The sequence below is a fragment of the Pelmatolapia mariae genome, linkage group LG14 (genome assembly GCF_036321145.2).
Source record: "Pelmatolapia mariae isolate MD_Pm_ZW linkage group LG14, Pm_UMD_F_2, whole genome shotgun sequence".
NCBI lineage: Eukaryota > Metazoa > Chordata > Actinopteri > Cichliformes > Cichlidae > Pelmatolapia > Pelmatolapia mariae.
Window position 1 is genome coordinate 36,371,621 of NC_086239.1, and position 17,882 is coordinate 36,389,502.

At 54.4% G+C, this 17,882-nt stretch overlaps 44 non-coding genes across 44 annotated transcripts; all 44 read right to left on the reverse strand.

The window, feature by feature from the left end:
- Window positions 1–1,907: 1,907 nt before the first annotated feature.
- Window positions 1,908–2,103, reverse strand: LOC134642431 (U2 spliceosomal RNA). Its single transcript, XR_010096148.1, has one exon. It is a non-coding gene; the product is annotated as a U2 spliceosomal RNA (small nuclear RNA).
- A 194-nt stretch (window positions 2,104–2,297) lies between these two features.
- Window positions 2,298–2,411, reverse strand: LOC134642612 (U5 spliceosomal RNA). Its single transcript, XR_010096312.1, has one exon. It is a non-coding gene; the product is annotated as a U5 spliceosomal RNA (small nuclear RNA).
- A 226-nt stretch (window positions 2,412–2,637) lies between these two features.
- On the reverse strand, window positions 2,638–2,828 carry LOC134642188 (U2 spliceosomal RNA). The gene has a single exon (XR_010095918.1). It is a non-coding gene; the product is annotated as a U2 spliceosomal RNA (small nuclear RNA).
- A 194-nt stretch (window positions 2,829–3,022) lies between these two features.
- On the reverse strand, window positions 3,023–3,136 carry LOC134642543 (U5 spliceosomal RNA). Its single transcript, XR_010096247.1, has one exon. It is a non-coding gene; the product is annotated as a U5 spliceosomal RNA (small nuclear RNA).
- A 240-nt stretch (window positions 3,137–3,376) lies between these two features.
- LOC134642190 (U2 spliceosomal RNA) lies at window positions 3,377–3,567 on the reverse strand. The gene has a single exon (XR_010095919.1). It is a non-coding gene; the product is annotated as a U2 spliceosomal RNA (small nuclear RNA).
- Window positions 3,568–3,761: 194 nt separating this feature from the next.
- On the reverse strand, window positions 3,762–3,875 carry LOC134641909 (U5 spliceosomal RNA). Its single transcript, XR_010095651.1, has one exon. It is a non-coding gene; the product is annotated as a U5 spliceosomal RNA (small nuclear RNA).
- A 226-nt stretch (window positions 3,876–4,101) lies between these two features.
- On the reverse strand, window positions 4,102–4,292 carry LOC134642191 (U2 spliceosomal RNA). Its single transcript, XR_010095920.1, has one exon. It is a non-coding gene; the product is annotated as a U2 spliceosomal RNA (small nuclear RNA).
- Window positions 4,293–4,486: 194 nt separating this feature from the next.
- LOC134642544 (U5 spliceosomal RNA) lies at window positions 4,487–4,600 on the reverse strand. The gene has a single exon (XR_010096248.1). It is a non-coding gene; the product is annotated as a U5 spliceosomal RNA (small nuclear RNA).
- Window positions 4,601–4,840: 240 nt separating this feature from the next.
- On the reverse strand, window positions 4,841–5,031 carry LOC134642366 (U2 spliceosomal RNA). The gene has a single exon (XR_010096090.1). It is a non-coding gene; the product is annotated as a U2 spliceosomal RNA (small nuclear RNA).
- Window positions 5,032–5,225: 194 nt separating this feature from the next.
- LOC134641910 (U5 spliceosomal RNA) lies at window positions 5,226–5,339 on the reverse strand. Its single transcript, XR_010095652.1, has one exon. It is a non-coding gene; the product is annotated as a U5 spliceosomal RNA (small nuclear RNA).
- Window positions 5,340–5,579: 240 nt separating this feature from the next.
- LOC134642192 (U2 spliceosomal RNA) lies at window positions 5,580–5,770 on the reverse strand. Its single transcript, XR_010095921.1, has one exon. It is a non-coding gene; the product is annotated as a U2 spliceosomal RNA (small nuclear RNA).
- A 194-nt stretch (window positions 5,771–5,964) lies between these two features.
- LOC134641911 (U5 spliceosomal RNA) lies at window positions 5,965–6,078 on the reverse strand. The gene has a single exon (XR_010095653.1). It is a non-coding gene; the product is annotated as a U5 spliceosomal RNA (small nuclear RNA).
- Window positions 6,079–6,304: 226 nt separating this feature from the next.
- On the reverse strand, window positions 6,305–6,495 carry LOC134642194 (U2 spliceosomal RNA). The gene has a single exon (XR_010095923.1). It is a non-coding gene; the product is annotated as a U2 spliceosomal RNA (small nuclear RNA).
- Window positions 6,496–6,689: 194 nt separating this feature from the next.
- Window positions 6,690–6,803, reverse strand: LOC134642545 (U5 spliceosomal RNA). The gene has a single exon (XR_010096249.1). It is a non-coding gene; the product is annotated as a U5 spliceosomal RNA (small nuclear RNA).
- A 240-nt stretch (window positions 6,804–7,043) lies between these two features.
- Window positions 7,044–7,234, reverse strand: LOC134642367 (U2 spliceosomal RNA). Its single transcript, XR_010096091.1, has one exon. It is a non-coding gene; the product is annotated as a U2 spliceosomal RNA (small nuclear RNA).
- Window positions 7,235–7,428: 194 nt separating this feature from the next.
- LOC134641912 (U5 spliceosomal RNA) lies at window positions 7,429–7,542 on the reverse strand. Its single transcript, XR_010095654.1, has one exon. It is a non-coding gene; the product is annotated as a U5 spliceosomal RNA (small nuclear RNA).
- Window positions 7,543–7,768: 226 nt separating this feature from the next.
- Window positions 7,769–7,959, reverse strand: LOC134642402 (U2 spliceosomal RNA). Its single transcript, XR_010096125.1, has one exon. It is a non-coding gene; the product is annotated as a U2 spliceosomal RNA (small nuclear RNA).
- A 194-nt stretch (window positions 7,960–8,153) lies between these two features.
- LOC134641913 (U5 spliceosomal RNA) lies at window positions 8,154–8,267 on the reverse strand. Its single transcript, XR_010095655.1, has one exon. It is a non-coding gene; the product is annotated as a U5 spliceosomal RNA (small nuclear RNA).
- A 226-nt stretch (window positions 8,268–8,493) lies between these two features.
- LOC134642322 (U2 spliceosomal RNA) lies at window positions 8,494–8,684 on the reverse strand. Its single transcript, XR_010096047.1, has one exon. It is a non-coding gene; the product is annotated as a U2 spliceosomal RNA (small nuclear RNA).
- Window positions 8,685–8,878: 194 nt separating this feature from the next.
- On the reverse strand, window positions 8,879–8,992 carry LOC134642613 (U5 spliceosomal RNA). The gene has a single exon (XR_010096313.1). It is a non-coding gene; the product is annotated as a U5 spliceosomal RNA (small nuclear RNA).
- Window positions 8,993–9,218: 226 nt separating this feature from the next.
- LOC134642196 (U2 spliceosomal RNA) lies at window positions 9,219–9,409 on the reverse strand. The gene has a single exon (XR_010095924.1). It is a non-coding gene; the product is annotated as a U2 spliceosomal RNA (small nuclear RNA).
- Window positions 9,410–9,603: 194 nt separating this feature from the next.
- Window positions 9,604–9,717, reverse strand: LOC134642546 (U5 spliceosomal RNA). The gene has a single exon (XR_010096250.1). It is a non-coding gene; the product is annotated as a U5 spliceosomal RNA (small nuclear RNA).
- Window positions 9,718–9,957: 240 nt separating this feature from the next.
- On the reverse strand, window positions 9,958–10,148 carry LOC134642349 (U2 spliceosomal RNA). Its single transcript, XR_010096073.1, has one exon. It is a non-coding gene; the product is annotated as a U2 spliceosomal RNA (small nuclear RNA).
- Window positions 10,149–10,342: 194 nt separating this feature from the next.
- On the reverse strand, window positions 10,343–10,456 carry LOC134641840 (U5 spliceosomal RNA). Its single transcript, XR_010095580.1, has one exon. It is a non-coding gene; the product is annotated as a U5 spliceosomal RNA (small nuclear RNA).
- Window positions 10,457–10,682: 226 nt separating this feature from the next.
- LOC134642197 (U2 spliceosomal RNA) lies at window positions 10,683–10,873 on the reverse strand. The gene has a single exon (XR_010095925.1). It is a non-coding gene; the product is annotated as a U2 spliceosomal RNA (small nuclear RNA).
- Window positions 10,874–11,067: 194 nt separating this feature from the next.
- Window positions 11,068–11,181, reverse strand: LOC134642547 (U5 spliceosomal RNA). The gene has a single exon (XR_010096251.1). It is a non-coding gene; the product is annotated as a U5 spliceosomal RNA (small nuclear RNA).
- Window positions 11,182–11,421: 240 nt separating this feature from the next.
- On the reverse strand, window positions 11,422–11,612 carry LOC134642198 (U2 spliceosomal RNA). Its single transcript, XR_010095926.1, has one exon. It is a non-coding gene; the product is annotated as a U2 spliceosomal RNA (small nuclear RNA).
- A 194-nt stretch (window positions 11,613–11,806) lies between these two features.
- Window positions 11,807–11,920, reverse strand: LOC134641916 (U5 spliceosomal RNA). The gene has a single exon (XR_010095657.1). It is a non-coding gene; the product is annotated as a U5 spliceosomal RNA (small nuclear RNA).
- Window positions 11,921–12,146: 226 nt separating this feature from the next.
- On the reverse strand, window positions 12,147–12,337 carry LOC134642199 (U2 spliceosomal RNA). Its single transcript, XR_010095927.1, has one exon. It is a non-coding gene; the product is annotated as a U2 spliceosomal RNA (small nuclear RNA).
- A 194-nt stretch (window positions 12,338–12,531) lies between these two features.
- On the reverse strand, window positions 12,532–12,645 carry LOC134642602 (U5 spliceosomal RNA). The gene has a single exon (XR_010096303.1). It is a non-coding gene; the product is annotated as a U5 spliceosomal RNA (small nuclear RNA).
- A 240-nt stretch (window positions 12,646–12,885) lies between these two features.
- On the reverse strand, window positions 12,886–13,076 carry LOC134642200 (U2 spliceosomal RNA). Its single transcript, XR_010095928.1, has one exon. It is a non-coding gene; the product is annotated as a U2 spliceosomal RNA (small nuclear RNA).
- A 194-nt stretch (window positions 13,077–13,270) lies between these two features.
- On the reverse strand, window positions 13,271–13,384 carry LOC134642549 (U5 spliceosomal RNA). The gene has a single exon (XR_010096253.1). It is a non-coding gene; the product is annotated as a U5 spliceosomal RNA (small nuclear RNA).
- A 240-nt stretch (window positions 13,385–13,624) lies between these two features.
- On the reverse strand, window positions 13,625–13,815 carry LOC134642201 (U2 spliceosomal RNA). The gene has a single exon (XR_010095929.1). It is a non-coding gene; the product is annotated as a U2 spliceosomal RNA (small nuclear RNA).
- Window positions 13,816–14,009: 194 nt separating this feature from the next.
- On the reverse strand, window positions 14,010–14,123 carry LOC134641841 (U5 spliceosomal RNA). The gene has a single exon (XR_010095581.1). It is a non-coding gene; the product is annotated as a U5 spliceosomal RNA (small nuclear RNA).
- Window positions 14,124–14,349: 226 nt separating this feature from the next.
- On the reverse strand, window positions 14,350–14,540 carry LOC134642202 (U2 spliceosomal RNA). The gene has a single exon (XR_010095930.1). It is a non-coding gene; the product is annotated as a U2 spliceosomal RNA (small nuclear RNA).
- Window positions 14,541–14,734: 194 nt separating this feature from the next.
- On the reverse strand, window positions 14,735–14,848 carry LOC134642550 (U5 spliceosomal RNA). Its single transcript, XR_010096254.1, has one exon. It is a non-coding gene; the product is annotated as a U5 spliceosomal RNA (small nuclear RNA).
- A 240-nt stretch (window positions 14,849–15,088) lies between these two features.
- Window positions 15,089–15,279, reverse strand: LOC134642203 (U2 spliceosomal RNA). Its single transcript, XR_010095931.1, has one exon. It is a non-coding gene; the product is annotated as a U2 spliceosomal RNA (small nuclear RNA).
- Window positions 15,280–15,473: 194 nt separating this feature from the next.
- Window positions 15,474–15,587, reverse strand: LOC134641917 (U5 spliceosomal RNA). The gene has a single exon (XR_010095658.1). It is a non-coding gene; the product is annotated as a U5 spliceosomal RNA (small nuclear RNA).
- A 226-nt stretch (window positions 15,588–15,813) lies between these two features.
- LOC134642204 (U2 spliceosomal RNA) lies at window positions 15,814–16,004 on the reverse strand. The gene has a single exon (XR_010095932.1). It is a non-coding gene; the product is annotated as a U2 spliceosomal RNA (small nuclear RNA).
- Window positions 16,005–16,198: 194 nt separating this feature from the next.
- Window positions 16,199–16,312, reverse strand: LOC134642552 (U5 spliceosomal RNA). The gene has a single exon (XR_010096255.1). It is a non-coding gene; the product is annotated as a U5 spliceosomal RNA (small nuclear RNA).
- Window positions 16,313–16,552: 240 nt separating this feature from the next.
- Window positions 16,553–16,743, reverse strand: LOC134642368 (U2 spliceosomal RNA). Its single transcript, XR_010096092.1, has one exon. It is a non-coding gene; the product is annotated as a U2 spliceosomal RNA (small nuclear RNA).
- A 194-nt stretch (window positions 16,744–16,937) lies between these two features.
- Window positions 16,938–17,051, reverse strand: LOC134641918 (U5 spliceosomal RNA). Its single transcript, XR_010095659.1, has one exon. It is a non-coding gene; the product is annotated as a U5 spliceosomal RNA (small nuclear RNA).
- A 226-nt stretch (window positions 17,052–17,277) lies between these two features.
- On the reverse strand, window positions 17,278–17,468 carry LOC134642406 (U2 spliceosomal RNA). Its single transcript, XR_010096129.1, has one exon. It is a non-coding gene; the product is annotated as a U2 spliceosomal RNA (small nuclear RNA).
- Window positions 17,469–17,662: 194 nt separating this feature from the next.
- LOC134641919 (U5 spliceosomal RNA) lies at window positions 17,663–17,776 on the reverse strand. Its single transcript, XR_010095660.1, has one exon. It is a non-coding gene; the product is annotated as a U5 spliceosomal RNA (small nuclear RNA).
- Window positions 17,777–17,882: the final 106 nt, after the last annotated feature.

Below are 17,882 nucleotides of genomic sequence, written 5' to 3' on the forward strand. Positions count from 1 at the left end.
CCTATCCTTTCTACTTAGGACACAGTTAAAATCTCCCCCAAATACTAAAGGCATCTTTCCCAACAAATGGGGCTGCAGCTCCTCCAAAAGGTCATATCTTTCATGTTTATCATTAAACCCATAGACATTCAGGAGGTTAAAATCCTTGTCCATATAACTCAAATTAACTAGAAGTGCTCTTCCTTCCCTCACCACAGTGCTCCCCTTTACCAGCACAAAGGGGTTTTTTACCAAAACAGCTACTCCATCATTTTTATTTCCATTTGATCCACTCCATATTGATGGTTGTGGCCACATGTCCTGCCACTGGTTATAAGTTTTTAAAAAGGGTATTGCACATTCCTGAAGTAAGATCACATCCGACGTTACCGTATTTAGAAAGGATAACACACTCTGGGCTCTCATTTTGGTCCTAACACTTCTAACATTTATAGTTGAGAAGGTAAGAGCCATAAGAAATAAGACAAAGGGCAAACTAACCATTTTTAAGTTAAGGGGAGGTAATTCTCCTCAGGGAAAGGACTCCACCCAGGTTTCAAGGATCCTAATATCAATTTATTTCTCGTGAACAGAGCTCTTCCTTCACCTCACACGACTCTGGAGGGAGGGCTGGTGCTCTATTCCCTTTACGGACTCTAGGAGACGGCCTCTGCTGCAGAGCTGCATTAACCATACGATCCTTGGGGGTTGACTGCAAAACTATATTAAGAAAGGAGACCTCATTTGGTGAGCCCGAGGGGAAGACCCTGGAGTCCTCCCCAGAGGAACTCTCTAAAGGTACCTCAAGTCTTCCCCTCTTTCCTGAAACAATTGTCCCGGAGGACAGTTCTGCCGCAGTTCTCTTTGCCAGCTGGGTATCAGGGGGGGACTGATCTTGGGCGCTATCGCTTGAAGTATTTTCACCTCCTTGTGTTCCACTTTCGACCTGTCCGCCCTCCTCCTCTGAGGTTTCTGGTAGGACAGGCCCTCCATGCTCCTCCCCATTTCTCGCCTCCCCCTGTTCCTCTCCTCCACTCACAGGTTTTGGCGGCAAAATCAAATTTTCAGGCCCAGCTGCATCAATCAGGTCTTCCTCATTACCTATTTCATTCAGGTTTTGCTCTCCAATCAAGCTTGTCCTCTTAAGTTTATTTGCAAATGACCTAGGGCAATTTCTAAAGAGATGCCCCTCTCCTCCACACAAATTACACTTACGGTCATTTCTACACTCAGCATACGTATGTCCTCTTTCCTTACATTTTCCACAAATGATTTCCTCACATGCCTCCACCAAGTGCCCATGCTCCCCACACCTCCGACAGAGCTTTGGCTGCCCCTGGTAGTGAATGTAGCCTCTATTGTCCCCCAAGACTATCATAGATGGGAGATGTTTCAGGCCCCGAAACCCATGGGGGTCTTCCCATTGCTGTATGGGGACCTTCCATGCACAGTTCCAGATTCCGTCCACATCCCTCACCTTCATAGCCTGCCCTTTCACCGTGCAGTATCTTCCCAGCCACAAGCAGATGTCTTGAGCACTAACAGTTTCATTAAACATTCTAACAATCACCGTTTTCAAGGTGTTGTCAGTCAGTTTCTCAACAATAAATTCTTTAAATTGCGGCTTCACATTCTCATACCTTATCCAGAAATCCTCCAGATAACCGCTTGAGCAAAAGCTCACGTCAAAGCCTTTATTGAATGGGAGGGTCAGGATACAGTTCAGGTCATTTGGTGAAAACCCCAACACCTGTTGAATCAATTTCCTGGAAAAATCCAATCTAGACATCTTTGGCAACTCTCCTTCATTTCCAATTAGGCTAAATCGCACACTGTGGTGCCTCCGCATGCCGGCATGGTAGGCCGCCATGGTGGAGGCACCACAAAGCTAACAAATGCCTTTAAAGACAAAACAAGACAAAAACAGAGAGTATTTTCAAAAAAAGGCAGATAGTAGCAACACTTACCTTTAAAGTGAAGGCAAACCCAAAACAGCTTTTTGATTCTTTTAGTAGATCAAGCACCCAAGGAGACGATCGCAGTCTTAGCCACGGCCGAGAAACAAGTGTAAACTGATAAGAACAGATACTACACTTGATCTTAGCCAAAAGGCCGAGAAGCGATGGCCTCCTGCGGGTTCCTGGCTGAGCCGCCTTCTCGGGACACTTCTCGCTTGTGACGGTGCGCTCTTTCACTTGGCTCACAGGGAGGGAGCCGCTTCAAATCTCCACCCACCCACAGTACCTCAGAGGCCTGCGGAGCTCCCTGGAATTGCGCGCTTTCTTCTATTATTTCTTTTGAACAACGAGGAGAGGGCCCAGCCAGACGGCAGACCCTGCCAAAAACTGGGTGCAACTCCTTAGCCTCACTCTCCACGGAAGTCTTTAGTAAAAGGCGAAAGACTTGTACGTTATGAAGAGAAGCCAGAGTGTGTGTTTCTTTGGCCTCGCAGGAAGCCGCAGTGACTCCTCGTCCCGGCTTCCGGCGTCACGGTAGGCCCTGTTTGCTTGGCTGAAGCGGCAGATCTCAGGCCCCGCCTGCTCTGCTCCAGAGCTCCACTTTGACAGGAGAGGACGTTCGCGGCTTCAGGCTGCTTTCTGGCTCTTGGCTTGGCGGACCTTAACTTGTTTGGCTTTCTTGCTTTTGCACAAAGTCAGCAAAGGGGGCACCGTTCCCGGAGGCGCTGCAATACCGGGTCGATGCGTGGAGCGAACGGAGCGAGCCCCTTATTCGGCTCCCTGTTCTAAAAATGCGTTTAATACGTTGCCCCCGAATCGGGGGCGTATCAGATATTAAACTGATAAGAACAGATACTACACTTGATCTTAGCCAAAAGGCCGAGAAGCGATGGCCTCCTGCGGGTTCCTGGCTGAGCCGCCTTCTCGGGACACTTCTCGCTTGTGACGGTGCGCTCTTTCACTTGGCTCACAGGGAGGGAGCCGCTTCAAATCTCCGCCCACCCACAGTACCTCAGAGGCCTGCGGAGCTCCCTGGAATTGCGCGCTTTCTTCTATTATTTCTTTTGAACAACGAGGAGAGGGCCCAGCCTGACGGCAGACCCTGCCAAAAAATAGGTGCAACTCCTTAGCCTCACTCTCCACGGAAGTCTTTAGTAAAAGGCGAAAGACTTGTACGTTATGAAGAGAAGCCAGAGTGTGTGTTTCTTTGGCCTCGCAGGAAGCCGCAGTGACTCCTCGTCCCGGCTTCCGGCGTCACGGTAGGCCCTGTTTGCTTGGCTGAAGCGGCAGATCTCAGGCCCCGCCTGCTCTGCTCCAGAGCTCCACTTTGACAGGAGAGGGGTGACTGGAGAGGAAGTTCGCGGCTTCAGGCTGCTTTCTGGCTCTTGGCTTGGCGGACCTTAACTTGTTTGGCTTTCTTGCTTTTGCACAAAGTCAGCAAAGGGGGCACCGTTCCCGGAGGCGCTGCAATACCGGGTCGATGCGTGGAGCGAACGGAGCGAGCCCCTTATTCGGCTCCCTGTTCTAAAAATGCGTTTAATACGTTGCCCCCGAATCGGGGGCGTATCAGATATTAAACTGATAAGAACAGATACTACACTTGATCTTAGCCAAAAGGCCGAGAAGCGATGGCCTCCTGCGGGTTCCTGGCTGAGCCGCCTTCTCGGGACACTTCTCGCTTGTGACGGTGCGCTCTTTCACTTGGCTCACAGGGAGGGAGCCGCTTCAAATCTCCGCCCACCCACAGTACCTCAGAGGCCTGCGGAGCTCCCTGGAATTGCGCGCTTTCTTCTATTATTTCTTTTGAACAATGAGGAGAGGGCCCAGCCAGACGGCAGACCCTGCCAAAAAATAGGTGCAACTCCTTAGCCTCACTCTCCACGGAAGTCTTTAGTAAAAGGCGAAAGACTTGTACGTTATGAAGAGAAGCCAGAGTGTGTGTTTCTTTGGCCTCGCAGGAAGCCGCAGTGACTCCTCGTCCCGGCTTCCGGCGTCACGGTAGGCCCTGTTTGCTTGGCTGAAGCGGCAGATCTCAGGCCCCGCCTGCTCTGCTCCAGAGCTCCACTTTGACAGGAGAGGACGTTCGCGGCTTCAGGCTGCTTTCTGGCTCTTGGCTTGGCGGACCTTAACTTGTTTGGCTTTCTTGCTTTTGCACAAAGTCAGCAAAGGGGGCACCGTTCCCGGAGGCGCTGCAATACCGGGTCGATGCGTGGAGCGAACGGAGCGAGCCCCTTATTCGGCTCCCTGTTCTAAAAATGCGTTTAATACGTTGCCCCCGAATCGGGGGCGTATCAGATATTAAACTGATAAGAACAGATACTACACTTGATCTTAGCCAAAAGGCCGAGAAGCGATGGCCTCCTGCGGGTTCCTGGCTGAGCCGCCTTCTCGGGACACTTCTCGCTTGTGACGGTGCGCTCTTTCACTTGGCTCACAGGGAGGGAGCCGCTTCAAATCTCCGCCCACCCACAGTACCTCAGAGGCCTGCGGAGCTCCCTGGAATTGCGCGCTTTCTTCTATTATTTCTTTTGAACAACGAGGAGAGGGCCCAGCCTGACGGCAGACCCTGCCAAAAAATAGGTGCAACTCCTTAGCCTCACTCTCCACGGAAGTCTTTAGTAAAAGGCGAAAGACTTGTACGTTATGAAGAGAAGCCAGAGTGTGTGTTTCTTTGGCCTCGCAGGAAGCCGCAGTGACTCCTCGTCCCGGCTTCCGGCGTCACGGTAGGCCCTGTTTGCTTGGCTGAAGCGGCAGATCTCAGGCCCCGCCTGCTCTGCTCCAGAGCTCCACTTTGACACGAGAGGGGTGACTGGAGAGGAAGTTCGCGGCTTCAGGCTGCTTTCTGGCTCTTGGCTTGGCAGACCTTAACTTGTTTGGCTTTCTTGCTTTTGCACAAAGTCAGCAAAGGGGGCACCGTTCCCGGAGGCGCTGCAATACCGGGTCGATGCGTGGAGCGAACGGAGCGAGCCCCTTATTCGGCTCCCTGTTCTAAAAATGCGTTTAATACGTTGCCCCCGAATCGGGGGCGTATCAGATATTAAACTGATAAGAACAAATACTACACTTGATCTTAGCCAAATGGCCGAGAAGCGATGGCCTCCTGCGGGTTCCTGGCTGAGCCGCCTTCTCGGGACACTTCTCGCTTGTGACGGTGCGCTCTTTCACTTGGCTCACAGGGAGGGAGCCGCTTCAAATCTCCGCCCACCCACAGTACCTCAGAGGCCTGCGGAGCTCCCTGGAATTGCGCGCTTTCTTCTATTATTTCTTTTGAACAACGAGGAGAGGGCCCAGCCAGACGGCAGACCCTGCCAAAAAATAGGTGCAACTCCTTAGCCTCACTCTCCACGGAAGTCTTTAGTAAAAGGCGAAAGACTTGTACGTTATGAAGAGAAGCCAGAGTGTGTGTTTCTTTGGCCTCGCAGGAAGCCGCAGTGACTCCTCGTCCCGGCTTCCGGCGTCACGGTAGGCCCTGTTTGCTTGGCTGAAGCGGCAGATCTCAGGCCCCGCCTGCTCTGCTCCAGAGCTCCACTTTGACAGGAGAGGGGTGACTGGAGAGGAAGTTCGCGGCTTCAGGCTGCTTTCTGGCTCTTGGCTTGGCGGACCTTAACTTGTTTGGCTTTCTTGCTTTTGCACAAAGTCAGCAAAGGGGGCACCGTTCCCGGAGGCGCTGCAATACCGGGTCGATGCGTGGAGCGAACGGAGCGAGCCCCTTATTCGGCTCCCTGTTCTAAAAATGCGTTTAATACGTTGCCCCCGAATCGGGGGCGTATCAGATATTAAACTGATAAGAACAGATACTACACTTGATCTTAGCCAAAAGGCCGAGAAGCGATGGCCTCCTGCGGGTTCCTGGCTGAGCCGCCTTCTCGGGACACTTCTCGCTTGTGACGGTGCGCTCTTTCACTTGGCTCACAGGGAGGGAGCCGCTTCAAATCTCCGCCCACCCACAGTACCTCAGAGGCCTGCGGAGCTCCCTGGAATTGCGCGCTTTCTTCTATTATTTCTTTTGAACAATGAGGAGAGGGCCCAGCCAGACGGCAGACCCTGCCAAAAAATAGGTGCAACTCCTTAGCCTCACTCTCCACGGAAGTCTTTAGTAAAAGGCGAAAGACTTGTACGTTATGAAGAGAAGCCAGAGTGTGTGTTTCTTTGGCCTCGCAGGAAGCCGCAGTGACTCCTCGTCCCGGCTTCCGGCGTCACGGTAGGCCCTGTTTGCTTGGCTGAAGCGGCAGATCTCAGGCCCCGCCTGCTCTGCTCCAGAGCTCCACTTTGACAGGAGAGGACGTTCGCGGCTTCAGGCTGCTTTCTGGCTCTTGGCTTGGCGGACCTTAACTTGTTTGGCTTTCTTGCTTTTGCACAAAGTCAGCAAAGGGGGCACCGTTCCCGGAGGCGCTGCAATACCGGGTCGATGCGTGGAGCGAACGGAGCGAGCCCCTTATTCGGCTCCCTGTTCTAAAAATGCGTTTAATACGTTGCCCCCGAATCGGGGGCGTATCAGATATTAAACTGATAAGAACAGATACTACACTTGATCTTAGCCAAAAGGCCGAGAAGCGATGGCCTCCTGCGGGTTCCTGGCTGAGCCGCCTTCTCGGGACACTTCTCGCTTGTGACGGTGCGCTCTTTCACTTGGCTCACAGGGAGGGAGCCGCTTCAAATCTCCGCCCACCCACAGTACCTCAGAGGCCTGCGGAGCTCCCTGGAATTGCGCGCTTTCTTCTATTATTTCTTTTGAACAACGAGGAGAGGGCCCAGCCTGACGGCAGACCCTGCCAAAAAATAGGTGCAACTCCTTAGCCTCACTCTCCACGGAAGTCTTTAGTAAAAGGCGAAAGACTTGTACGTTATGAAGAGAAGCCAGAGTGTGTGTTTCTTTGGCCTCGCAGGAAGCCGCAGTGACTCCTCGTCCCGGCTTCCGGCGTCACGGTAGGCCCTGTTTGCTTGGCTGAAGCGGCAGATCTCAGGCCCCGCCTGCTCTGCTCCAGAGCTCCACTTTGACAGGAGAGGGGTGACTGGAGAGGAAGTTCGCGGCTTCAGGCTGCTTTCTGGCTCTTGGCTTGGCAGACCTTAACTTGTTTGGCTTTCTTGCTTTTGCACAAAGTCAGCAAAGGGGGCACCGTTCCCGGAGGCGCTGCAATACCGGGTCGATGCGTGGAGCGAACGGAGCGAGCCCCTTATTCGGCTCCCTGTTCTAAAAATGCGTTTAATACGTTGCCCCCGAATCGGGGGCGTATCAGATATTAAACTGATAAGAACAAATACTACACTTGATCTTAGCCAAATGGCCGAGAAGCGATGGCCTCCTGCGGGTTCCTGGCTGAGCCGCCTTCTCGGGACACTTCTCGCTTGTGACGGTGCGCTCTTTCACTTGGCTCACAGGGAGGGAGCCGCTTCAAATCTCCGCCCACCCACAGTACCTCAGAGGCCTGCGGAGCTCCCTGGAATTGCGCGCTTTCTTCTATTATTTCTTTTGAACAACGAGGAGAGGGCCCAGCCAGACGGCAGACCCTGCCAAAAAATAGGTGCAACTCCTTAGCCTCACTCTCCACGGAAGTCTTTAGTAAAAGGCGAAAGACTTGTACGTTATGAAGAGAAGCCAGAGTGTGTGTTTCTTTGGCCTCGCAGGAAGCCGCAGTGACTCCTCGTCCCGGCTTCCGGCGTCACGGTAGGCCCTGTTTGCTTGGCTGAAGCGGCAGATCTCAGGCCCCGCCTGCTCTGCTCCAGAGCTCCACTTTGACAGGAGAGGACGTTCGCGGCTTCAGGCTGCTTTCTGGCTCTTGGCTTGGCGGACCTTAACTTGTTTGGCTTTCTTGCTTTTGCACAAAGTCAGCAAAGGGGGCACCGTTCCCGGAGGCGCTGCAATACCGGGTCGATGCGTGGAGCGAACGGAGCGAGCCGCTTATTCGGCTCCCTGTTCTAAAAATGCGTTTAATACGTTGCCCCCGAATCAGGGGGGTATCAGATATTAAACTGATAAGAACAGATACTACACTTGATCTTAGCCAAAAGGCCGAGAAGCGATGGCCTCCTGCGGGTTCCTGGCTGAGCCGCCTTCTCGGGACACTTCTCGCTTGTGACGGTGCGCTCTTTCACTTGGCTCACAGGGAGGGAGCCGCTTCAAATCTCCGCCCACCCACAGTACCTCAGAGGCCTGCGGAGCTCCCTGGAATTGCGCGCTTTCTTCTATTATTTCTTTTGAACAACGAGGAGAGGGCCCAGCCAGACGGCAGACCCTGCCAAAAAATAGGTGCAACTCCTTAGCCTCACTCTCCACGGAAGTCTTTAGTAAAAGGCGAAAGACTTGTACGTTATGAAGAGAAGCCAGAGTGTGTGTTTCTTTGGCCTCGCAGGAAGCCGCAGTGACTCCTCGTCCCGGCTTCCGGCGTCACGGTAGGCCCTGTTTGCTTGGCTGAAGCGGCAGATCTCAGGCCCCGCCTGCTCTGCTCCAGAGCTCCACTTTGACAGGAGAGGACGTTCGCGGCTTCAGGCTGCTTTCTGGCTCTTGGCTTGGCGGACCTTAACTTGTTTGGCTTTCTTGCTTTTGCACAAAGTCAGCAAAGGGGGCACCGTTCCCGGAGGCGCTGCAATACCGGGTCGATGCGTGGAGCGAACGGAGCGAGCCCCTTATTCGGCTCCCTGTTCTAAAAATGCGTTTAATACGTTGCCCCCGAACCGGGGGCGTATCAGATATTAAACTGATAAGAACAGATACTACACTTGATCTTAGCCAAAAGGCCGAGAAGCGATGGCCTCCTGCGGGTTCCTGGCTGAGCCGCCTTCTCGGGACACTTCTCGCTTGTGACGGTGCGCTCTTTCACTTGGCTCACAGGGAGGGAGCCGCTTCAAATCTCCGCCCACCCACAGTACCTCAGAGGCCTGCGGAGCTCCCTGGAATTGCGCGCTTTCTTCTATTATTTCTTTTGAACAACGAGGAGAGGGCCCAGCCAGACGGCAGACCCTGCCAAAAACTGGGTGCAACTCCTTAGCCTCACTCTCCACGGAAGTCTTTAGTAAAAGGCGAAAGACTTGTACGTTATGAAGAGAAGCCAGAGTGTGTGTTTCTTTGGCCTCGCAGGAAGCCGCAGTGACTCCTCGTCCCGGCTTCCGGCGTCACGGTAGGCCCTGTTTGCTTGGCTGAAGCGGCAGATCTCAGGCCCCGCCTGCTCTGCTCCAGAGCTCCACTTTGACAGGAGAGGACGTTCGCGGCTTCAGGCTGCTTTCTGGCTCTTGGCTTGGCGGACCTTAACTTGTTTGGCTTTCTTGCTTTTGCACAAAGTCAGCAAAGGGGGCACCGTTCCCGGAGGCGCTGCAATACCGGGTCGATGCGTGGAGCGAACGGAGCGAGCCCCTTATTCGGCTCCCTGTTCTAAAAATGCGTTTAATACGTTGCCCCCGAATCGGGGGCGTATCAGATATTAAACTGATAAGAACAGATACTACACTTGATCTTAGCCAAAAGGCCGAGAAGCGATGGCCTCCTGCGGGTTCCTGGCTGAGCCGCCTTCTCGGGACACTTCTCGCTTGTGACGGTGCGCTCTTTCACTTGGCTCACAGGGAGGGAGCCGCTTCAAATCTCCGCCCACCCACAGTACCTCAGAGGCCTGCGGAGCTCCCTGGAATTGCGCGCTTTCTTCTATTATTTCTTTTGAACAACGAGGAGAGGGCCCAGCCTGACGGCAGACCCTGCCAAAAAATAGGTGCAACTCCTTAGCCTCACTCTCCACGGAAGTCTTTAGTAAAAGGCGAAAGACTTGTACGTTATGAAGAGAAGCCAGAGTGTGTGTTTCTTTGGCCTCGCAGGAAGCCGCAGTGACTCCTCGTCCCGGCTTCCGGCGTCACGGTAGGCCCTGTTTGCTTGGCTGAAGCGGCAGATCTCAGGCCCCGCCTGCTCTGCTCCAGAGCTCCACTTTGACAGGAGAGGGGTGACTGGAGAGGAAGTTCGCGGCTTCAGGCTGCTTTCTGGCTCTTGGCTTGGCAGACCTTAACTTGTTTGGCTTTCTTGCTTTTGCACAAAGTCAGCAAAGGGGGCAGCGTTCCCGGAGGCGCTGCAATACCGGGTCGATGCGTGGAGCGAACGGAGCGAGCCCCTTATTCGGCTCCCTGTTCTAAAAATGCGTTTAATACGTTGCCCCCGAATCGGGGGCGTATCAGATATTAAACTGATAAGAACAGATACTACACTTGATCTTAGCCAAAAGGCCGAGAAGCGATGGCCTCCTGCGGGTTCCTGGCTGAGCCGCCTTCTCGGGACACTTCTCGCTTGTGACGGTGCGCTCTTTCACTTGGCTCACAGGGAGGGAGCCGCTTCAAATCTCCACCCACCCACAGTACCTCAGAGTCCTGCGGAGCTCCCTGGAATTGCGCGCTTTCTTCTATTATTTCTTTTGAACAACGAGGAGAGGGCCCAGCCAGACGGCAGACCCTGCCAAAAACTGGGTGCAACTCCTTAGCCTCACTCTCCACGGAAGTCTTTAGTAAAAGGCGAAAGACTTGTACGTTATGAAGAGAAGCCAGAGTGTGTGTTTCTTTGGCCTCGCAGGAAGCCGCAGTGACTCCTCGTCCCGGCTTCCGGCGTCACGGTAGGCCCTGTTTGCTTGGCTGAAGCGGCAGATCTCAGGCCCCGCCTGCTCTGCTCCAGAGCTCCACTTTGACAGGAGAGGACGTTCGCGGCTTCAGGCTGCTTTCTGGCTCTTGGCTTGGCGGACCTTAACTTGTTTGGCTTTCTTGCTTTTGCACAAAGTCAGCAAAGGGGGCACCGTTCCCGGAGGCGCTGCAATACCGGGTCGATGCGTGGAGCGAACGGAGCGAGCCCCTTATTCGGCTCCCTGTTCTAAAAATGCGTTTAATACGTTGCCCCCGAATCGGGGGCGTATCAGATATTAAACTGATAAGAACAGATACTACACTTGATCTTAGCCAAAAGGCCGAGAAGCGATGGCCTCCTGCGGGTTCCTGGCTGAGCCGCCTTCTCGGGACACTTCTCGCTTGTGACGGTGCGCTCTTTCACTTGGCTCACAGGGAGGGAGCCGCTTCAAATCTCCGCCCACCCACAGTACCTCAGAGGCCTGCGGAGCTCCCTGGAATTGCGCGCTTTCTTCTATTATTTCTTTTGAACAACGAGGAGAGGGCCCAGCCTGACGGCAGACCCTGCCAAAAAATAGGTGCAACTCCTTAGCCTCACTCTCCACGGAAGTCTTTAGTAAAAGGCGAAAGACTTGTACGTTATGAAGAGAAGCCAGAGTGTGTGTTTCTTTGGCCTCGCAGGAAGCCGCAGTGACTCCTCGTCCCGGCTTCCGGCGTCACGGTAGGCCCTGTTTGCTTGGCTGAAGCGGCAGATCTCAGGCCCCGCCTGCTCTGCTCCAGAGCTCCACTTTGACAGGAGAGGGGTGACTGGAGAGGAAGTTCGCGGCTTCAGGCTGCTTTCTGGCTCTTGGCTTGGCGGACCTTAACTTGTTTGGCTTTCTTGCTTTTGCACAAAGTCAGCAAAGGGGGCACCGTTCCCGGAGGCGCTGCAATACCGGGTCGATGCGTGGAGCGAACGGAGCGAGCCCCTTATTCGGCTCCCTGTTCTAAAAATGCGTTTAATACGTTGCCCCCGAATCGGGGGCGTATCAGATATTAAACTGATAAGAACAGATACTACACTTGATCTTAGCCAAAAGGCCGAGAAGCGATGGCCTCCTGCGGGTTCCTGGCTGAGCCGCCTTCTCGGGACACTTCTCGCTTGTGACGGTGCGCTCTTTCACTTGGCTCACAGGGAGGGAGCCGCTTCAAATCTCCGCCCACCCACAGTACCTCAGAGGCCTGCGGAGCTCCCTGGAATTGCGCGCTTTCTTCTATTATTTCTTTTCAACAATGAGGAGAGGGCCCAGCCAGACGGCAGACCCTGCCAAAAAATAGGTGCAACTCCTTAGCCTCACTCTCCACGGAAGTCTTTAGTAAAAGGCGAAAGACTTGTACGTTATGAAGAGAAGCCAGAGTGTGTGTTTCTTTGGCCTCGCAGGAAGCCGCAGTGACTCCTCGTCCCGGCTTCCGGCGTCACGGTAGGCCCTGTTTGCTTGGCTGAAGCGGCAGATCTCAGGCCCCGCCTGCTCTGCTCCAGAGCTCCACTTTGACAGGAGAGGACGTTCGCGGCTTCAGGCTGCTTTCTGGCTCTTGGCTTGGCGGACCTTAACTTGTTTGGCTTTCTTGCTTTTGCACAAAGTCAGCAAAGGGGGCACCGTTCCCGGAGGCGCTGCAATACCGGGTCGATGCGTGGAGCGAACGGAGCGAGCCCCTTATTCGGCTCCCTGTTCTAAAAATGCGTTTAATACGTTGCCCCCGAATCGGGGGCGTATCAGATATTAAACTGATAAGAACAGATACTACACTTGATCTTAGCCAAAAGGCCGAGAAGCGATGGCCTCCTGCGGGTTCCTGGCTGAGCCGCCTTCTCGGGACACTTCTCGCTTGTGACGGTGCGCTCTTTCACTTGGCTCACAGGGAGGGAGCCGCTTCAAATCTCCGCCCACCCACAGTACCTCAGAGGCCTGCGGAGCTCCCTGGAATTGCGCGCTTTCTTCTATTATTTCTTTTGAACAACGAGGAGAGGGCCCAGCCTGACGGCAGACCCTGCCAAAAAGTAGGTGCAACTCCTTAGCCTCACTCTCCACGGAAGTCTTTAGTAAAAGGCGAAAGACTTGTACGTTATGAAGAGAAGCCAGAGTGTGTGTTTCTTTGGCCTCGCAGGAAGCCGCAGTGACTCCTCGTCCCGGCTTCCGGCGTCACGGTAGGCCCTGTTTGCTTGGCTGAAGCGGCAGATCTCAGGCCCCGCCTGCTCTGCTCCAGAGCTCCACTTTGACAGGAGAGGGGTGACTGGAGAGGAAGTTCGCGGCTTCAGGCTGCTTTCTGGCTCTTGGCTTGGCGGACCTTAACTTGTTTGGCTTTCTTGCTTTTGCACAAAGTCAGCAAAGGGGGCACCGTTCCCGGAGGCGCTGCAATACCGGGTCGATGCGTGGAGCGAACGGAGCGAGCCCCTTATTCGGCTCCCTGTTCTAAAAATGCGTTTAATACGTTGCCCCCGAATCGGGGGCGTATCAGATATTAAACTGATAAGAACAGATACTACACTTGATCTTAGCCAAAAGGCCGAGAAGCGATGGCCTCCTGCGGGTTCCTGGCTGAGCCGCCTTCTCGGGACACTTCTCGCTTGTGACGGTGCGCTCTTTCACTTGGCTCACAGGGAGGGAGCCGCTTCAAATCTCCGCCCACCCACAGTACCTCAGAGGCCTGCGGAGCTCCCTGGAATTGCGCGCTTTCTTCTATTATTTCTTTTGAACAACGAGGAGAGGGCCCAGCCTGACGGCAGACCCTGCCAAAAAATAGGTGCAACTCCTTAGCCTCACTCTCCACGGAAGTCTTTAGTAAAAGGCGAAAGACTTGTACGTTATGAAGAGAAGCCAGAGTGTGTGTTTCTTTGGCCTCGCAGGAAGCCGCAGTGACTCCTCGTCCCGGCTTCCGGCGTCACGGTAGGCCCTGTTTGCTTGGCTGAAGCGGCAGATCTCAGGCCCCGCCTGCTCTGCTCCAGAGCTCCACTTTGACAGGAGAGGGGTGACTGGAGAGGAAGTTCGCGGCTTCAGGCTGCTTTCTGGCTCTTGGCTTGGCGGACCTTAACTTGTTTGGCTTTCTTGCTTTTGCACAAAGTCAGCAAAGGGGGCACCGTTCCCGGAGGCGCTGCAATACCGGGTCGATGCGTGGAGCGAACGGAGCGAGCCCCTTATTCGGCTCCCTGTTCTAAAAATGCGTTTAATACGTTGCCCCCGAATCGGGGGCGTATCAGATATTAAACTGATAAGAACAGATACTACACTTGATCTTAGCCAAAAGGCCGAGAAGCGATGGCCTCCTGCGGGTTCCTGGCTGAGCCGCCTTCTCGGGACACTTCTCGCTTGTGACGGTGCGCTCTTTCACTTGGCTCACAGGGAGGGAGCCGCTTCAAATCTCCGCCCACCCACAGTACCTCAGAGGCCTGCGGAGCTCCCTGGAATTGCGCGCTTTCTTCTATTATTTCTTTTGAACAACGAGGAGAGGGCCCAGCCAGACGGCAGACCCTGCCAAAAACTGGGTGCAACTCCTTAGCCTCACTCTCCACGGAAGTCTTTAGTAAAAGGCGAAAGACTTGTACGTTATGAAGAGAAGCCAGAGTGTGTGTTTCTTTGGCCTCGCAGGAAGCCGCAGTGACTCCTCGTCCCGGCTTCCGGCGTCACGGTAGGCCCTGTTTGCTTGGCTGAAGCGGCAGATCTCAGGCCCCGCCTGCTCTGCTCCAGAGCTCCACTTTGACAGGAGAGGACGTTCGCGGCTTCAGGCTGCTTTCTGGCTCTTGGCTTGGCGGACCTTAACTTGTTTGGCTTTCTTGCTTTTGCACAAAGTCAGCAAAGGGGGCACCGTTCCCGGAGGCGCTGCAATACCGGGTCGATGCGTGGAGCGAACGGAGCGAGCCCCTTATTCGGCTCCCTGTTCTAAAAATGCGTTTAATACGTTGCCCCCGAATCGGGGGCGTATCAGATATTAAACTGATAAGAACAGATACTACACTTGATCTTAGCCAAAAGGCCGAGAAGCGATGGCCTCCTGCGGGTTCCTGGCTGAGCCGCCTTCTCGGGACACTTCTCGCTTGTGACGGTGCGCTCTTTCACTTGGCTCACAGGGAGGGAGCCGCTTCAAATCTCCGCCCACCCACAGTACCTCAGAGGCCTGCGGAGCTCCCTGGAATTGCGCGCTTTCTTCTATTATTTCTTTTGAACAACGAGGAGAGGGCCCAGCCTGACGGCAGACCCTGCCAAAAAATAGGTGCAACTCCTTAGCCTCACTCTCCACGGAAGTCTTTAGTAAAAGGCGAAAGACTTGTACGTTATGAAGAGAAGCCAGAGTGTGTGTTTCTTTGGCCTCGCAGGAAGCCGCAGTGACTCCTCGTCCCGGCTTCCGGCGTCACGGTAGGCCCTGTTTGCTTGGCTGAAGCGGCAGATCTCAGGCCCCGCCTGCTCTGCTCCAGAGCTCCACTTTGACAGGAGAGGGGTGACTGGAGAGGAAGTTCGCGGCTTCAGGCTGCTTTCTGGCTCTTGGCTTGGCGGACCTTAACTTGTTTGGCTTTCTTGCTTTTGCACAAAGTCAGCAAAGGGGGCACCGTTCCCGGAGGCGCTGCAATACCGGGTCGATGCGTGGAGCGAACGGAGCGAGCCCCTTATTCGGCTCCCTGTTCTAAAAATGCGTTTAATACGTTGCCCCCGAATCGGGGGCGTATCAGATATTAAACTGATAAGAACAGATACTACACTTGATCTTAGCCAAAAGGCCGAGAAGCGATGGCCTCCTGCGGGTTCCTGGCTGAGCCGCCTTCTCGGGACACTTCTCGCTTGTGACGGTGCGCTCTTTCACTTGGCTCACAGGGAGGGAGCCGCTTCAAATCTCCGCCCACCCACAGTACCTCAGAGGCCTGCGGAGCTCCCTGGAATTGCGCGCTTTCTTCTATTATTTCTTTTGAACAATGAGGAGAGGGCCCAGCCAGACGGCAGACCCTGCCAAAAAATAGGTGCAACTCCTTAGCCTCACTCTCCACGGAAGTCTTTAGTAAAAGGCGAAAGACTTGTACGTTATGAAGAGAAGCCAGAGTGTGTGTTTCTTTGGCCTCGCAGGAAGCCGCAGTGACTCCTCGTCCCGGCTTCCGGCGTCACGGTAGGCCCTGTTTGCTTGGCTGAAGCGGCAGATCTCAGGCCCCGCCTGCTCTGCTCCAGAGCTCCACTTTGACAGGAGAGGACGTTCGCGGCTTCAGGCTGCTTTCTGGCTCTTGGCTTGGCGGACCTTAACTTGTTTGGCTTTCTTGCTTTTGCACAAAGTCAGCAAAGGGGGCACCGTTCCCGGAGGCGCTGCAATACCGGGTCGATGCGTGGAGCGAACGGAGCGAGCCCCTTATTCGGCTCCCTGTTCTAAAAATGCGTTTAATACGTTGCCCCCGAATCGGGGGCGTATCAGATATTAAACTGATAAGAACAGATACTACACTTGATCTTAGCCAAAAGGCCGAGAAGCGATGGCCTCCTGCGGGTTCCTGGCTGAGCCGCCTTCTCGGGACACTTCTCGCTTGTGACGGTGCGCTCTTTCACTTGGCTCACAGGGAGGGAGCCGCTTCAAATCTCCGCCCACCCACAGTACCTCAGAGGCCTGCGGAGCTCCCTGGAATTGCGCGCTTTCTTCTATTATTTCTTTTGAACAACGAGGAGAGGGCCCAGCCTGACGGCAGACCCTGCCAAAAAATAGGTGCAACTCCTTAGCCTCACTCTCCACGGAAGTCTTTAGTAAAAGGCGAAAGACTTGTACGTTATGAAGAGAAGCCAGAGTGTGTGTTTCTTTGGCCTCGCAGGAAGCCGCAGTGACTCCTCGTCCCGGCTTCCGGCGTCACGGTAGGCCCTGTTTGCTTGGCTGAAGCGGCAGATCTCAGGCCCCGCCTGCTCTGCTCCAGAGCTCCACTTTGACAGGAGAGGGGTGACTGGAGAGGAAGTTCGCGGCTTCAGGCTGCTTTCTGGCTCTTGGCTTGGCGGACCTTAACTTGTTTGGCTTTCTTGCTTTTGCACAAAGTCAGCAAAGGGGGCACCGTTCCCGGAGGCGCTGCAATACCGGGTCGATGCGTGGAGCGAACGGAGCGAGCCCCTTATTCGGCTCCCTGTTCTAAAAATGCGTTTAATACGTTGCCCCCGAATCGGGGGCGTATCAGATATTAAACTGATAAGAACAAATACTACACTTGATCTTAGCCAAATGGCCGAGAAGCGATGGCCTCCTGCGGGTTCCTGGCTGAGCCGCCTTCTCGGGACACTTCTCGCTTGTGACGGTGCGCTCTTTCACTTGGCTCACAGGGAGGGAGCCGCTTCAAATCTCCGCCCACCCACAGTACCTCAGAGGCCTGCGGAGCTCCCTGGAATTGCGCGCTTTCTTCTATTATTTCTTTTGAACAACGAGGAGAGGGCCCAGCCAGACGGCAGACCCTGCCAAAAAATAGGTGCAACTCCTTAGCCTCACTCTCCACGGAAGTCTTTAGTAAAAGGCGAAAGACTTGTACGTTATGAAGAGAAGCCAGAGTGTGTGTTTCTTTGGCCTCGCAGGAAGCCGCAGTGACTCCTCGTCCCGGCTTCCGGCGTCACGGTAGGCCCTGTTTGCTTGGCTGAAGCGGCAGATCTCAGGCCCCGCCTGCTCTGCTCCAGAGCTCCACTTTGACAGGAGAGGACGTTCGCGGCTTCAGGCTGCTTTCTGGCTCTTGGCTTGGCGGACCTTAACTTGTTTGGCTTTCTTGCTTTTGCACAAAGTCAGCAAAGGGGGCACCGTTCCCGGAGGCGCTGCAATACCGGGTCGATGCGTGGAGCGAACGGAGCGAGCCGCTTATTCGGCTCCCTGTTCTAAAAATGCGTTTAATACGTTGCCCCCGAATCAGGGGGGTATCAGATATTAAATTGATAAGAACAGATACTACACTTGATCTTAGCCAAAAGGCCGAGAAGCGATAGCCTCCTGCGGGTTCCTGGCTGAGCCGCCTTCTCGGGACACTTCTCGCTTGTGACGGTGCGCTCTTTCACTTGGCTCACAGGGAGGGAGCCGCTTCAAATCTCCGCCCACCCACAGTACCTCAGAGGCCTGCGGAGCTCCCTGGAATTGCGCGCTTTCTTCTATTATTTCTTTTGAACAACGAGGAGAGGGCCCAGCCAGACGGCAGACCCTGCCAAAAAATAGGTGCAACTCCTTAGCCTCACTCTCCACGGAAGTCTTTAGTAAAAGGCGAAAGACTTGTACGTTATGAAGAGAAGCCAGAGTGTGTGTTTCTTTGGCCTCGCAGGAAGCCGCAGTGACTCCTCGTCCCGGCTTCCGGCGTCACGGTAGGCCCTGTTTGCTTGGCTGAAGCGGCAGATCTCAGGCCCCGCC